The 15,543-nt window shown below is 39.2% G+C and overlaps 1 long non-coding RNA gene across 2 annotated transcripts; it reads left to right on the plus strand.

Annotated features, from left to right (window-relative positions):
- Positions 1-1,753: 1,753 nt before the first annotated feature.
- LOC120113352 (uncharacterized) lies at positions 1,754-8,136 on the plus strand. 2 transcript variants are annotated; one of them, XR_005515267.2, is made up of 5 exons: positions 1,754-1,923; positions 2,073-2,157; positions 5,394-5,576; positions 5,729-5,821; positions 7,229-8,136. It is a non-coding gene; the product is annotated as an uncharacterized LOC120113352 (long non-coding RNA). The 2 variants fall into 2 exon arrangements; XR_015973759.1 differs by having other exon boundaries at positions 5,394-5,821.
- The last annotated feature ends 7,407 nt before the right edge of the window (positions 8,137-15,543 follow it).

The following is a 15,543-nucleotide window of genomic DNA, read 5'->3' on the forward strand; positions in this document are numbered from 1 at the left end:
TGACTTCACCTTCTGCAGTCTTACGTGCGAATCAGGGATGAGAGCAAAAAATTTCTAAAGTTCAACGCGGCTAATAATACTTATCGCAAAAAAACACAGTCAGCATGATTTTTTTTTTGACTTCAAAAAAAAAAAAAAATTAGAACTCGGTGCGTCCTTAACTTTAAGGGCTCGTTTGGTTCGCGGAAAAAGAAGGGGGGAAAGTGTGGTCAACGAAAAAGTAATGAGATGCCTCTTGTTTGGTTGGAGTTTTCAAAGGAGAGAGAAGGAAAAGTTGTATTCCCATGGGAATGTGATTCCCACATTTCATGGGAAAGTCTTTCCCATGAGAAACATGGGAAAGTTACTTTTCCATGAGGCGGGAATCACTCCATTTTTACTTTTTCCCAAAAAGTCCCTTCAGCATTAAAGAAGCATTAAAGAGGCATTAAAAACCTAATTTTTATTAAGGGCATAATAGGAATTATATATAACTTTCCTAGGAAAGTGGATGGCCAACCAAACATAAGCATCTTGAAAATTTGTCACTTTCCCATGGTCAACCAAACATGCCAAAAGTACTTTTCTAGGCATCCTCTTCCTAGGAATTTGTTTCCCAGGAATCATATTCCTAGGAAGGAAAATGCTTCCCGCGAACCAAACGAGCCCTAAACATTATTTGTAGAACGAATACGAGACTACTCCATTTTTTTCCCGTCATATTTTATCTTTCGACTTCTATGCACTTAGTTATACTAGGGTTGTATGATTTAACCATCTTATTAAAAAAATATATAATAAAATATTATATCTGACAAAATAACGGCGTTCAAGCTAATAATTTGAGCAAGTTAAAGAAAGGGTTGAAGCTCCGCAAATCAAAATTCACTCTTATACCTGCTAACCAATTAGCTGCAAAAATTTTCTCTTAAAGACATGCACCGCTGTCACTGAGGTGGTAGCTCAACGGAACGGGGTCTTATTTCCAACCAAGTGGTTCCGAATTTGAAACGTGCGGGCGTCGATTAAATTGAGGAGACCGAATACTCCCTGCTCAGACATAAAATTTAAAAGGACTACTAGTCTGCTGGTAGTTTCGGTGGTGTCAGGTGTGACGTACTCACATGGAGGGTTCGTGTCGGAGCCCAAAGGGATCACCGAGCCAGCCCACAAATGGGGAGAGTATGAGTAAAACCGGCCGGAGTGCACAACACACGATAATTTTTATCCACATCGAACATTCTCCTGGCGGGGTGGGAGTCCAGTAGGGGCTGCTATGCTTGGGTGGGCTCCTCCCTTCCTCCTCCCTTTCTTTTTTTTTCCTAGCAAAAAAAAAAGAAAAAAAAAAAAAAGAAGAAAAGACATGCACCGCTAGCAGAAGTCCAAGATGTTGAGCCATTATTGTGAGTGTATGTACGAAGGGGTGGCTGGAACCTCATGCCGAATCTATTATTGATCTAAGTTACAAAATTTTCAAAACTGCTAATCCTAGCTCACATCTGAGTTTCATAAAGATAAAAATTTGTTATTTTCTTTAAGTAATTATCAAATTACATGGATTTCAGAAAAGAAAAATACTACTGTTAACTGTTAAGCTGCGCTTGGGTCTGCTTCAGCTTGATTCGAAACTGGCCCCACTCTGCGAGGCCCAGGCCCTTCGGCCGGTCGAAAATCTGAACCGGCCTTGATCCGCTTGACCCGCCTGAATTGGCCTTGAACAACCCAGCCGCAGCTGGGCGCGTGCGGCACGCGCGATAAAGCTCGATATCCCACCCTCGTGGGGCGTCAGTTGATCGCTGTTGCCGGAAACGTAGAAAAAAATTTCCCACCAGCCGTCGCCTTTCCTCGCCGTGTCTCCCTTCTCAGGGCCTCGCCTGACCTCACCTTTCATCGGACCACTGTCGCCGGCCGGAATGTCCTCGCAAGATTGCCGGATTTCGATCGGTAAGCCATCCCCTGTTTTATTCTTTTCTTTTCCTCCTCGCCGGCCGCCCGCCCTCACCGCCATACTTTTTTCTTATCGTATAATCTTGTGTTTTAGTATTAATGGTATTGCTTATGTGTCCTCCCCTCTTCTCTCCGTCTTCTTGCAGTATTAGATACAGCGGGTTCTATAAGGTCTTCTGTAAATATCCTCTTGTTCCGTCCCTTTCGGATTGCTCAAAGGATAACATGAAGGTAAGGGTCAATTGAGCTTCTTCTTCTTGTTCGCTTTGAGTTCATAGTCCACTGTTCTTATCCGATTGTTTGATGCATTATCAATATTGAGCAAATAAAAAAAACAATCTCCGGATCTATTCTTTTTGTTGTTTCGGTTTCATTGGAATCAAATGCTACCGGGTTGTAAAATTATTTTGCATTGCAGCGTTGAGATACATCTCTGACTTAGGCCCTGTTTGGGGGAGCTGTTGGCAGTAGAGCTGTTGGAAGTAGAGCTGTTAGAAGTAGAGCTGTTGGAAGTAGAGCTTTTATAAAAAGCTGTTTGTTGTTTGGTAACTATATTTCTAAAGTGCTGTGGCACTTTAACATTTGTTTGGTAAACAAACTGAGAAAGTACTTTTGTATGACAAAATGACCATAAAGGACATTATTAGTATTATACAATAGTGCATAATAAAATATAATATATATTAATACATAAATATATGATATAGTATAATATTAATGTAATGTAACATAATATTATTATAATATAGTACTATAACATTGTATACTATAGGATAATAATTTAAAATAATATTAAATTATTTAACATAACATAATATTATATTATATTATATTTATAGTATAATACAATAATAAATGTATAAAATATTATAATTATTAGTATAAATTAATTTTTTACTCTTTTGATGAACATTTATTTCTCTAACAAATTTTCTAACTAGGTAAAAAAATTGGTTAAATAATTACTAATATTTTTATTTATTTATTTATTTATTATTTTATTTCATTGAAATATATTTATTTATTATTTTATTTATTTATTTATTCGTTCATTTATATACATATTTATTTATTTATTTATTTTTCTTTATTTTTCTTTTTTTTCCTTTTCTTTTTTTTCTTCTCTTTTTTTCTTTCCTTTTCTTCTTTTTTTTTTCTTTTCTTTTTTCTTCTCTTCTTCTCCTTCCTTCCTCTCTTTCCTTCTTCTCCTTTCTTCTTCTCCCGCGAAGCCGGCGGCGCCGGAAGGGGGACCGGGCCGCGGGAGGGGGGCCGGGATGGCGGGCCGCGGCGGCCGCGGGAGGAGGGGGGCTCGGGACGGGGCCGGGACAGCGGGCCCCGACGGCCGCGGGGGGAGGGGGGCTCGGGAGGGGGCCGGGACGGCGGGCCCCGACGACCGCGGGGGGAGGGGGGCTCGGGAGGCGGCCGGGACGGCGTGCCGCGGCGATCGCGGGGGAGGGGGGGCTCGGGAGGGGGCCGGGACGGCGGGCCCCGACGACCGCGGGGGGAGGGGGGCTCGGGAGAGGGCCGGGACGGCGTGCCGTGGCGACCGCGGGGGAGGAGGGGCTCGGAGGGGGCCGGGACGGCGTGCCGCGGCGACCGCGGGGGAGGGAGGGCCTCGGGAGGGGGCCGAGATGGCGGGCCGGCCGGGGAGGCAGCGGCCATGGCGGCCCCTTCCTCCCCTTCCTTTTTTTTTGGCTATGTGGTGGGTCGCAGCGGTGGGGGGCTCGGGTGGGGGCTGGGGGCGCGGCCACGGGTGGCCGGCGTGGTGGCTGCCTCCAAAAAAAAAAAAAAAAAAAAAGAGGAGGGCCGACGGCATTGAGGAGAAGGAGATAGAGAGGAAGAGAGAGAGAGAGAGGGGGGGATGGCGAGAGAGAAAGAGGCGGTGGGATTGAGATTTTTGGGAGGAAAAAGAAACTTTTAAATGGGGGTATTTTGGTCAAAAATACAGCTTCCCGACAAAGCTGAAAACAGTGTTTTCGGAAAGCTCCAAAATTGAGCTTCTGCCAAAAAGCTGTTTTCAGCTTCCCGCAAAAGCTGAAACAGCTTCTTGGAAATTTTACCAAACACACTTTTTTCCCTAAAAGTACTTTTGGAGGGCCAGAAAGTGCTTTTTGGCCCTCCAAAAGCTCTCCCAAACAGGGCCTTAGTAAACTGTTTACTGACACTAAGTTCTGCTTTACTTTACTGTTAAAATAATTTACAATATTTGCACAAATCGCTTGAGTCCCAACCAAATGTTTCTCTTTGGCTAGGGAAATGAAATTTGGGTGCATTATAAAAAACAGTACTTCAAACAGCAATTCGTGATATCCATCACTTATAGAGATTTTAAGAGACAAAGCATGAAGGATGCCAATGCTCGGGGTGGGAATGTTAATGTTATTTTGGAAATTGCTGACACAGTTTGAAATGTCATTCTAGATTGGCTGCTTTTGGAATGAATTCTCCCAATTGATCTATAAAAACTGAGCTATTGATCGTTGTTGTTGAACTTGTTCTCTTCCCCAAACCAATATCTATATAGTGTCAGAAGAATCGGAAGAAAAAGAGTCAACATGTCCCACAATATCCATGAAATTGAAGTATGCACATATGGCGAGAAAGAGAGAGAGAACATATCGAAGCCATAAAACTCTAAGTATGCTTATCTCCCAGTAGCCTCCATTTTTTGAAAGTAATAAGAAAAATTGTCCAAAATTGTAAGAAAAATTAAAAGTGTCGGGTCGTAGAGTAAGAAATCTAAAATTGTTCCAAAAATCAAAGGAGTTGGGTCGGGTAGGGCCAGAATTTAGTAAATCTAGACCGGACCCGAAAAATGAAATGGGTTTAATTTTAGAACCCAACTTGACCCCACAGGTTCTTTAAACTGGGTCGGATCGGGTCTCAGTGGGTCGGGTCATGGGTCAACCCGACCCATTTGCAGCCTTAGTCATAGTTTACTGGGGATGCTTATAACATTTTTTTTTTGGTGCAGCCACATTATTTTTTTGTTGTTCAATTTGATCCTATGCAGTAGTAACAGATTATGTCATTCATTCTGTTCACACAAACGGTTGCTAACTAAGTTTTATTCTGCATGATTAAATAGCTTAGCCTAGACGTCAAGCACAAATAAATAGTTTGTGCATTGTGTTTGATAATGCTCTAATTGATTCCTCATTACTATCTTAAAGCTTGATAATTCATGCTCACCCTACTCTCAAGTGGACTTGATTTTCCAAAACGGCAAGCACTCTTCTTTCTATGAATTATCACTAATATTTGTAGTTTAAAGTTATTGACAGAAATAAAATCTATATTGATGCCAAGTATACATATGTATACATTATGAACGTTTCAAAATATTTTTGTCATTTTTTGTGCTTTATTGTTTTATTTCAACTTGTGTTGTCATAAGTGAATGTCTCTAGAAGCTGACACTTCCTGATTTTATATCAATGTTTAGGATTTGAAGTATTTGTTTTCAGGTCCAGAAGAACACTGTAGGTAGTATTCCTGCTGCTGAGTTGTTGAATAGACTGAAACCATCTTATCGGTTTTCCGCCCATCTGCACTATAAATTCGCAGATATCATCCCACACAAGGATGGATCTGTCACCAAAAGTTTCTTGCTCTAGACAAACTGTCTCCCAGGGAACGAATTTTTGCAGGTGTTTGAACTTTCATGCTTTCCATTTGTGATTATGGTACTTGAGCACTGTTCAACTGGGGCAGGAACATCATTTTTATCTTCAATTATGGCACTTCGTCATCAATTAATATGCAATAGATACTAATATTAGAGCTCCGTGCTTGTATTCAGGAGTCTTGATAAGAGGGTCCAAACCTTTTCATTTTGTGCAGACAGTCCCGTCCTTTGGCCATTTTCGGGGAGCATCCAACCCTTCACTCCATGGTAACTTTTCAGTATCTTAAATCTCTGTGTGTGTGTGTGTGTGTGTGTGTGTGTGTGTGTGTGTCCATGTGTAAATTTTATAAGTTTGTTATGTCACAATTTGTCTAAATGTCCAAACATGAGGAAAATGAAAGAAATGCTAGATTTTTTTTTGTTAGGAGGGGGGCTAGTGTTGGGGTGGGGGGTGAGGTGGGAATATTTGGATTCTATTTTCTAATAATTAGTTTGTAGGCATAGTCCATCCTCTAATACATCCTACAAGTAATTCTTAGTTTTCTTTGCAGTAATATTTTTTGCCATATGTTATTGTCATCGAATGTTTATGAATGTCCAAGCATGTGTGGAAAAAATATGAAAATTGCTAGATTTCCTATCATGGATTTTGTTGGATTTTGGTGCATGCTACACTAATGATTTATATGCATACTCTATATCAATCTCAGCCATTCTTTCGTATGTCCTTTGTGGAAATGATTCAAAGGATTTTGTTGTAAATATATACAAATTTCCAAACATGTGAAAAATAAAATAGAAGTTTGTGGGCTTCCTACTATAATTTTTTTTTCATTATCATTGCTTTGAAATTTTAACATTTAAGGTTGCAGTTGAAGCATTAAAAATTTCATGTTAGCTTGGTTAAATGGAATAGGTTGGAGGGTATAGGAGGGTTAAACTTTTCCATCTTTTCGTAAGAATAAATTCTTGGGTTAAGCAGGTTAGATGGGTTTGGTTAAGTGGGATAAATGGGCTTGGAGAAGAAAGAGGTAGATCATTTATGGTGTACCAAGTTTTCCGAAATACTTATTTTGCCCTTAAAAAAGTGATTTAAACTAGTTGTCTATGTTGGTGGTAGGCTGAATAAGGTGGATTAAATGTGTTAAAAAGCTATTATTCGATCTTATTCCCCAAATTAACCCAGCCTAATAGAATAGTGCTTTCTAGGTTCAAAAGAACTTTATGTTTCAAGTTTGAAGCTTGTAACAGTAGGAAAATTTTATCCTGTTTATTCATTGTGATGTGTATAGATTATGCAGATTTGGTTGTGATATATTTGAACGTCCATGACAAACTTGATTGACAAACGTGCCTAGTTATCTCTTCTACTGTTGTTTCTTCATGTGTCTCCTCATTGAACTGAAGGACTTTTAGGAGTTGCAATCAAAGGAACTTGGTAATTTTGGTTCTATAATGTCATATTATTCTAAGAGCAAGAAATATAATATGAGAGGTTTCCCCTCACTACATGGTTTGCAATAATCCTCTATGAGAAAACTTCTAGATTTATCAACTTTTTAACACATACATGCGTGCATACATGCATACACACATATATCGAAGTTCGCTATACCAGTACCTTAATGGTATGGTACAATTCGCTCAGCATAGAATGGTATAACCTTAATACAGGTTCAAAGACTCTCTTCTCAAGCCCAGCCATGGCACCATACAGAATCAGTTGGTATAGGTCGGTATAACTTGAAGTCGAGTCAATCAGTCAGTTCCACCCAGGTCCGATTCGGATCCCTCTGTTGTTTTCCTTTCCTCCCGAACCTTTTCCTCGAAATGAGAAAGAATCTGGACTTATGATGCTACGGACGGCTGTCCGAAGTGCAATGACGGGCTCGGATAGGATAGGATTGTGCGTATAGGCCAGTTGGTTCCATTTCTAGCCTCGAGCTATACAACAACAACAACAACAACAACAACGAGAACAACAACCACCCTTGGGCTTCTGGCTGTTAAAACGTGGGAGAACGTAACACGTCAGGGTTTTGTAATTTGTAGAAATTTGTTTAATTCTTTATAGGTTTGCACTTGTAGGCTTGTTTCTTCTGTAGAACTGGTCCTAATATTTCTAATTCCACTTTTGAAATCATGTCTGCAGAAATGAATACTAGCAGTAGAGTTGAGAAAACTACTGGATCATGGCTTCTAAGTAATTTTATCAACTGCTGTTTTTGGCATTGTCATAGCCATCATTTTTTCATTGTTCTTATTTGTCTTTTTAAATTACTTCATGGCTTTCTTCTTCATATGTTCTGATTAATAGTGGTATACTTTTTTTTGTAAGACTTGCTAGATTTTTACAATCAAACATCTGATGATGATGAGGGTGTGGATGTGGATGATGTACAGTTAAATATAACATCTTATTTGGCAGTTCCACTCTCCGTTGGGCTCTCGGGCGTTGGTTCTGGCCTTTTACATCTTAAATATAACATCGTACAGTTTTGGATCCACTAATAAATCAAGCCCATATAAAATCATAGTAATTCCAGCATGAGAAGAAGTATTTAGCTCAGAGGACTCTGCACTTAGTTTTTTTTTTTTTTTTTTTTTTTTTTTTTGAGGTTGGGTTGGGGGTGGCTATTTTTCTGTAATTAAAATACCCTTGTACATAATCGATTTTGAGATTCAGAAATGACATCACATATTAAGTGGCGTGCTGAGAACATTTTATATTGTTGTTTTCAAATCTCAAAATTGTCGTATATGGTACTGTACAAAGTGTTTTTTTTTTAAAAAAAAAACTTTTTAAGATAGAAATGGAGGGATATTCATCCACAAAATAATTACTCATTCAAATACTTGGAATTTTTGGAGGGGTGTGCCCATTGGGATAAGCCCTGAATCCCATGATTTGCTTGCCGCAAGTGGGTTTGAGGTGGAATCACCGTTTCCGATTCAAAAAACAAATGCTGCAAACAGCATAATATTTGACTATCCACTAACCTCAAAAAAGCATGCAATATTATTTGACTATGTCCTTAAAATTTAATATTCTTTGCAATTTTTTATGGCTATAACTAGAGTTGAAATTGGATCGGATATCGATCATATATTAGTATATTCGTATCCATATTTATTTTATTTGATAAATATAGATTAGAATATAGATGTTAGCAGAATGCAAAAATTCATGTCAATATTTAATTTAAATGGACATGAATACAAATCAGATACTGAAAATATGGATATAAATATAAATATAAATTGGATAATCAAATGTTATGACTACAATTTTAGAATATTACTAAGTAGATGATAAATTAAATTACTATGGTCATTTGTTTTTCTTAAAAGTTTGTGAGTGCTATATAAAATTAAATAGAGTTTCAAATAGAATCGAATATTCGAATATAGATCGGATAATTGTCTATCGATATCCATATCTATTTTTCTACGCCAGATATGAATACGGATGCAGATATTAGTCAGATATTCAAATTTTTATTCATATCTAAATTATTTTGATTATGAAAATAGATCCGACGGATATTATCCGACCCAGTTTCACCCCCAACTGTAAGTCTGTAACTCTTCTGAATAAGTAGCAGAACAAGCAACAAAACTCTTCTACTGTGGATGATCTAGCCTAGCCCCATTATGATTCTTGCCGAGAGCTAGGGCCTATATTTTCCAGCTTATTGGGCTGGGTTGAGCCTCCATTTTACCGGCCCACATAAAATTGGGCCGGACTCAGGCTTGCTATTTTTAATCTACCCAGCTAAGAATGTTTGTATATTATCCATGAATCTGTATGTAGAATAATACTGTTTAACAAAAGTAAAAATAAAATATAAAATATAAAAAGGAAATCGAGTTCGATGAACTTCTTTTCCATTGCAGTGATTTTGATGGGGGGAGTTCCAAGAAACGTTTAACATCTTGTTTTTGTCTTCTCCATTCAGTAAATACTTTGAAACACATGCATCGATTCAAAGTTATCGGCTCTCGGAGGTCCAAAAAATTGGCTGCCGCGCGCCCCTCGTTTATAAATTCTCGGCGATCATCAACGGATTGGTCCGAAACTTTGAACAGAGATTGCGTCTTTCCATTAAAGGAAAGGACTCGGTTTCCATTTTTGTGGCTGGACGGACTCTCTTTTACTCGGTAGTCGTTGAGGTCCACCATGATGCCTCCTCTTTCACTAGTATTTCCCCGGCCCCCGCCTCCAACTGATTTAGATTTTTAATGCAGGGGGTTCCAATTGTCAAACCATCGTTTTTGGAAGCAAGGCATTCTGGTCAAACGCCAGGAAGCCTCTCTTTTTCTTCAAAGCCAAAGATGCTTAAACCACGTGTCATGCAGCTGCTGAGGCACAGGCCAAGCTTTTTCACTCTCCATGGATGTCTCCAGCTCTCTACTTCCATGCCTCCTTTTCTCCATCCCTCGAAGAGATATCTTAATATATTGAGAGTGGAAATGATGATGGAATGATAAGAGTATTAGTATGAGATGTGGTGGAATGGGATTGTTGAAGCCCTTTTTCTTAAGAACAACACCACCGTTGCTTTGAGGAGTCGGTTCTAATTTAGAGAAAAGTGGACGAATACTTTTGTGGTACCCGCCATTCCTTCCAGCTCGGATCACCGTCACCTCAACGGCGGTCGTCCCGTTGGTTGACGCCTAATCTTGCACTCGCTTTTGTTCCCCCCCTTCCTTCGAGGCATTCGCCATGAGGATGCGGTGTCGTGAGATGAGGGGAGCATTGCGCAACTGATAACGTTCATGCTTGCCGTGTTCGAACCTTGTTCAAAGTCCAGAGCTTTGAAATGGGTTGGTGGGTGGGTTGGTGGGTGGGCTGTGTCGATCCATCCTTAGCTCAAAGTTCTCACCTTTTGGAAGCGTAGCTTGTATTGTAGATTCTGCTGTCCTTGAGTGAATGACCTTTGTGAAGCAGTTCACATGCTGATGTGAGATGTCCCTTCTGCAAAGTATTTCTGGACCATTGAGCTAGAGAGAGAGGTCTCAACCACCTCAAATTTTTTCAGGCTTAGACTTTATAGACATCTAGTACGTAGCGTCATTGGCCTGCTGTGGCTAGATAATCCATGTGTCAAGTGTGCATGAGAACCCAAGCATGCGATATATCCATATGATTCTTATAAGTTTTGACACAAGGTCTCACCAAAGGTGAAGAGGACATGGAACTCTAGGAAGGCTACTACATTATGAAGGGAGACATGCTCTGTATTTCCAAGTCAATGAAGCCCACCATGTGGATATTTTTCAGTTTGGGGGGACATGCAGCCCTAGTGTAGCCTTCCTTAGCCTCATGGAAACAAAGCCATAGGAGGGGGAGAGGAGTGTAAGTGTGAGCTGGGGGGACACAGGTGTCACTGCCTGGAAGGGCAGCTCGGCCTCCCCCATCCTCTTTTGAGAGTTTGGTGGTAGGCAACTTCGAGTTGTTTTGGGCTTTTGTGCTTTGGGGTGGGAGAGGATAAGGAGCACTCACTGGTCTACCAAGGGGCCTTGACATGACATCTAGAGGGCATCGGAGGACTAATTCATGCTAGTTTTTAGGTATGGCAAAGGGAGAACCCTAAAGAAACAGCAAAGGATTGAGTCCTCTCTTCTTTTTTTTTCTCACTTCCTCTCTCTTCTACCTTGTTTTCTTCTTTCTTTTGCCTCATATGGAGCTTCCATACCCCACCAAACTCACGACTTCCACCAATTAAGCCCCCCTTGATTTCAATTTATGCATTCTAGATAAGGAAAAAAAATAACATCATGCAGGTTCTTAGCCATATAAACTACTGTTCAACAAACGACACTTGCACTACTGCCCGTCCATTACTTTATCCTGATTACTTAAAGATAAAATAATTATGTTGCGATGTCTAGTGACACAATAACAATACCTTGCTGCTTAGCGACAACGATTCTTATGATTATCTCTCTTAATTAATTTGATTACCTTGGTTGACAAAGGTCACATTAATTTGCTTCATGTGTCCTTTTAAAATTATTTGAATCAATGTTAGGTTTCCAACGACATAGTATTCTTCTGGACCACCATAAGGTCAGAGTTGAGTTAGAGGACCAATCAAGTGGGGTCGTGTTGAGCACCAAAGATGCCTCCAATTGGGGTGGAAAGATGATAAGTTTGTTTAATTGCTAAACTGCAGGCTAAAAATTCGTTAGCTCCTTTAAACTTTGGTCTCTTTAATCATGCACCGACCTTTGGCGCACTTTGGGTGTCAATGTACGAACCATTAGGTGCGAAACTTATCATTACATGATAATGTACTTTGATTCTTTTTATCACACCAACAATAATTTTTATAATTTGAAAGGTGAGATGGCAACTACATTAGACAAATTTAGTGCAAGTACACAAACATCATGAAATCATCAACATTGTCTCGTACGCCTGCCCTAATAGTTATTTGAACTTTATTGGACCATGGTAATTGTGATGGTACATCATTCATGTGGCAAGCATATTGTCAGGATCAAGCGCTACCATTACACCAAAATCCGCAGGTGTTAGTGAAGACGCAACTTTATTTCCTTAAACGCCCATAGCGCCACGAGTCGACTCCGACCAAGCCTCGCCCAACTCCGGACTCCGACAGGGCCTCACCAGTGGGTTCAGGGACCCCCTAGTGGTATAACCCACCCTACCCCTCTAGCGCATCCATGTTGGCAGGCGGCGGGATTGACTCGGCCCTCCAGGCCTCCGCCAACGTTGACTCAGCCCCTCAGGCCTCCGCCAACAATCCCCCCCCAACGTGATGCCTGGGTTTCGAACTCGAGACCTATGGCTCTGATACCAATTGTCAGGATCAAGCGCTACCATTACACCAAAACCCGCAGGTGTTAGTGAAGGCGCAACTTTATTTCCTTAAACTAGGCAACTTTATTTCCTTAAACTAGCGCAGGGGCCCATAGCGCCACGAGTCGACTCCGACCAAGCCTCGCCCAACTCCGAACTCCGACAGGGCCTCGCCAGTGGGTTCAGGGACCCCCTAGTGGTATAACCCACCCTACTCCTCCAGCGCATCCATGTTGGCAGGCGGCGGGACTGACTCGGCCCTCCAGGCCTCCGCCAACGTTGACTCGGCCCCTCAGGCCTCCACCAACACATATGTTTCAATCTTCGGTCCTGATCATTTCAAGATGTGCCCCATTTTGAATCATATGTCATTATTCTAAAATGTTAATGTTAAGAAGTTTTGCCCGTTTTGATAGCACATTTTCAAATCCTGCTTGCTTTGATGCTATGTTCAGGTCCTAAAATCTGAATCCTAGTTAATTGTCAATCTAAGTGATATTGCTTGAGGGTCCCAACTGATATTCTTGCATCAATATAATTACTTGATCAATCTCTCACACATCCTATTTTGCTTTTTTTTATAAAAAAAAAGGAGATGTCTATCAAAAAAGAGAGGAGATCATTATAGGAATCCCTTGTGATAACATTGGACGGATACCACATGAGTGGTGTTTTATGAGCTTCTTCATTTTATCTCCTATAAACCTCCGGTACCTCTCCAAAGAAAAAAGAAAATAGTTAGTTACAGAAGGAAAAACTCTCCATTAGCTAAAATCTTTAACAATAGGATTTGGCTTTTCCACAGTTGGAAATTCCAAACTCAAAGTTACAGTGTTCTCCAAATCATGACGCATTCTTCAGTTATTTAAATTTTTAACTAGCCTAATGACTTTGAGAGCATGTCTTTTATAATTGTAGACAATTTATTATCTCAAAGTTCTATAAATTATTCATGGTTTATTCATAGAGAATAAACATGATGTATTAAGTAGAGTTATATTATACATTGACAACTATCATTCATTCGACCTAGGCTGAGGTATCACCTTTCCAAACCTTTTTCTTATGCAGGCATCTCATATGCCCCATTACTTTTCTCAATAATTTTCGAAAACATCAGATTTTTCGTATTTGCAGGAATATTAAGTATGGGACCTTAGATGGAATATTCCATTTAGTGTCCAAGCGTCTGTTTTTGTAAAAAATAATATAAATTGATTACGGCAAACAAAAAGATGCTCTTTCTTTAGCTTGACATACTTGCAACTAAAAGATCATAAATATCAAATGCATGCATCAGTTTGGGTGCAAATGAGCTAAGCAGCTCGAGCCCGACTCGAGGCCAAGCTCAATTCGACTGGATTGTTACTGCGCTTGAGTCGAGCTTGAGTAGCTCGAACAGTTTTTTGAATCGAGTTCGAGTAGTAAAATAGCCGGCTCCAAGGTCGCGAGCTTAGTCAAGTATATATATGTTTAATAATATTATATTTATTTACAATATAATAATAATTTAAAATATAATAACTATTTTTTTATAATTATGCTCAAGGCTCGAATTCAAGCTCGAACTTAGGCTCGAATTCGGCTCGAGCTCGAGTCTAACATGGTTGATATTCAAGTTGAGTCGATCTCACTTTTTTTTTGTAGCAGTAATTAATTTTTGATCTTTTCAATGACCGTGGTATAACAAAAAATCTCTGCTGACCGAAAGTTCACAAAATATGTCTTATAATTCTCAGTCTCTAATAAGCATTTTAATATTTCAAAATTTTGAAGATACCCCCACAACCGCCATGCGTTCAGTTACAGCAAGTCGATGGAATCCTGAGTTCGTGGGGTTCCCCGCAGGAGCTCATTTTGTTAAGAAAATTCATCATGCACGTCCCCTCTAAATCGCTTCTTCCTTCATGTACGCCCGCCCCAAATCTCTTCTTTCCCATTTAGCTACTTTCTTTCTTTAAAGAAGAACTCAAAAAAATTCTTCTTCTTATTCTATTAATGCATCAAGGGGGTCCTAGGGAAGAATCCTCCCCATTCTATTTTATCATTCTCTTCACATCATATATATATATATATATATATATATATATATATATATATATATATATATATATATATATATATATATATATATATATATATATATATATATATATATATATATATATATGTTGCACCTTTTGATCCCTGCTCTTTAAATTGTATTATCTAGCATTCAAACGGTCATGGCTTCAAAGGACATAGGTAGCTCGATTTTCATAGCTGTTTGCTCTTATCATATAGTAGTGAAACCCACATCATTTCCACTCTGAAGACATAAGTCTCGATCATATTTACAATGAAACTTTGGAAAAGTAGAAGCATCTATCTCTTACAATGATAGATATAAAATTCTATGTTCCAACCAATTCTAGAATATTTGTTATGCTCGTGGTCGATAAGGATGTTTAGAAATATACATCAAATACACGTCAAGTTAAATATTGTGATAATTGAGATGGTTGTCAGTCATTCTACATCTTTAACTCAAGCGACTAATGTGGTAATCGATATGAGGTAATGCACGAAATTTTTGTGTTCCTTTTTGTTTTGGTATTCTTAGTTTTAATTAGTCGTGTGTGCATATCTGGTGGCTACTTGTATGTACAAATTATGATCTATATCATGCAATCTATTTTAAGTGCAAAATTGTTGCTAATATGTTGAATTATATATATATATATATATATTATAGGGATAGTGGCCCATCCCTTGAGCATGCATAACCTTACAAAAACAATACAAAAAGTAGCTCATCATGTTTTATCTCTTTTGACAGCTCAGGTAATTTCGGTCGAGTTGTTGAAGAAATAAGAGTCACAATTGAAGAGGAACTAAGTCAAAGAAATACTCTAGATGCTTGGGAGAGCTCTATTGACAGTGTCAGCCCGAAGTTTAAAGATGTGAAAATTCTTTATGACACAATTCGTAGCTTCTACATTGCAAATTATAGAAATTTTGTATTAATAAAAAATGATCGTCGGCATGTGATCGTGGAATATGCATATAAAGAATATGGATGACGTATTCATATTTCTCAACTTGGAATTCATGAAAAGTTTTTAGTTAAAACAATGAACAATGAGCATACATGCGGAGGAGGGTTGCAACTTCGGTCTCA

This window comes from Phoenix dactylifera, chromosome 15 (assembly GCF_051530095.1).
Source record: "Phoenix dactylifera cultivar Ajwa chromosome 15, Ajwa_hap1_PhDact_Kaust_v1.1, whole genome shotgun sequence".
Classification (NCBI taxonomy): Eukaryota; Viridiplantae; Streptophyta; class Magnoliopsida; order Arecales; family Arecaceae; genus Phoenix; species Phoenix dactylifera.